Source organism: Schistocerca americana, chromosome X (genome assembly GCF_021461395.2).
Source record: "Schistocerca americana isolate TAMUIC-IGC-003095 chromosome X, iqSchAmer2.1, whole genome shotgun sequence".
NCBI classification, from domain to species: domain Eukaryota; kingdom Metazoa; phylum Arthropoda; class Insecta; order Orthoptera; family Acrididae; genus Schistocerca; species Schistocerca americana.
The window spans coordinates 25,668,632-25,670,814 of NC_060130.1; positions in this window are offsets into that span (position 1 = coordinate 25,668,632).

A 2,183-nucleotide genomic window follows, 5' to 3' on the forward strand; every position below is an offset into this window, starting at 1 on the left:
TTCATGGAAGGATACTGGCAGGTAGCATTACATGACCACTCAAGGCCATACACAGTCTTCTTATTTGAAAGAAAATCTTTTCAGTTTAAAGTAAATGCCATGGAAGTATTACAATTCGCCTTGGGTTGTGAGCTGTACCAAGGAGAATGGAATCCAGGAGAAGGTGATCACAGAACAACAGCTTTCATTAGTTGAAGTCTTGGCAAGCATGATTGAATTACTCCATTACCGAATTGGACATTCCTGTGTCAGCTTTCATTCCTGCTCAATATTTATTAGGGAGGGAATTAGTGCAAGAATTAATAATGTATGTCAATGATTTATTAATAGTCTACAAGACTTGGGAAGACTGTTGACAATTATTGATATATATTTTGAGGTGACTGGAAGAAAAAGGGTTACTAATAAAAGTTTCTAAAACATACTTTTGGTGACAAGAGTTGACTTTTTGGGACACAGTGTGAGAATAATGGGAATACAACTATGTCCAGAAAGAATGCAAGTTATAAGAGACTGTCCAGAGACTAGAAATATTAAGCATCTATGATCACTTAGATTTGGCTGGATTCTATAGGAGCTTTGTAAGAGGCTAGGCTATGAAAGATGCTCATTTATCGAACTTATTGAAATAGAAAACTATCTGGAACTGTGATGAAAGTACAAAAGAAGACTTTAGCAATATTAAGCAAGCTAAAGCAAAAGCATGGAAATAAGACAAGTCACTATTTCGCACTGACTATGAACTTCACTACATAATAGATGAGAATAAATATTTTATGAGTAATATCTAGATAAGTATGCATGAGAAGATAGCATTTACTATTAAGGAATTACTCATTACTCACAGAAGTCACCATAATTTACCACAGCCCACATTTAAAAAGAACAAGAGATCAGAAGAGACATCAGAACTGAATAGATTCTCTCTTACATGCATAGCCATCACCACATAGAGAGATGGTAATAAATGGCAAGAATATCCAGATTACATTCTAAGTCCAAAAAGGCTACTCTGTAAAAGGAACAACATATATTTTGTCAAGGACAACCTTGTTCTGTAAGTTCTAAGCTTTTCGATCTCTGATAGTGGCAGGAGCTGAAGTGGTGTAATAAATGAAGAAAATTTTAATATCGGTCTAGACGACTTTACTCAAAATAATGTTTCTTGCTCATGCTGAGTTGAACAAAGAGTAGTATATTTAAGAGACAGTAGTATATTTAAGAGGAAGCTCAGTAATAAGGTATGGGTTCAAAATACAATAGAATTAAGGTAACTAAAGTTATAAGAGGGAAGACGAGAAAGTAGCAGTTTAGTGGGAGTGATGTAATAATGAACAGGCTATGATACGCGTATATACATGAATTATATTATGAATAGTGCAGGTGGGATAAAGGGAGTATTACTTAAGTTTAAATGGAGGAAAAATGGAGGCATATATATAGGGCCAATATAGCTATAAAATTTGAATGGTCTTTATGAAGGACTTTTCTGTAGGAGGAGTAGTATTTATGGGTTTCTGCAGAAGTAGGATACTATTAGCTTTGAGGATTACTATAAAGTTGCAAAATACAGGAACGAACCTGAGTTTTGTGGTCTAATTCTTATACTCATTTCAGAAATGGATAACTAGGACAGAATTGTCTTAACTTTGTGTGCTGCTCTTAACACAGAAAGTAGGAAGTTAACAAGTTCACTACACTAGTTGTTCTCAACATTTATTACATTTGATTGTTTGAAATTGACAGATTAATATATAAACTCCGAAAAGCTCGAAGTGTCTATGGAAAACTATAATTTGCTGTCAGAACTGAATGGATACATCCAACGACTTGGGATGTTTGCATGTTTCACAACTATTCCTTAGAATTTTTTGTACTTTTCTCATGGTTAGCAGTACCTTTGTTTGCTAGGAGCTTTTTACGAGGGGAATTTTTACTTATTTTCGATGGTTAAATCACATGATTTAGTTTATACACATTTTTAGGGAATGTTAGCTTAACTTAGAATAAGTAGGTTAACTGCCTGCTTACCTTATCCTACTTGAAGGATGTGTAGAGGAAATAAGAAATGAGGCTCCTAAGCCTATGTTTCCTCACAAGTTTAGTTGGTAATCCAGATGAAGATACAACTATGATCAATTCATAATAAGAATTAATAATTACTCCATGTCCAGTCAGCATGA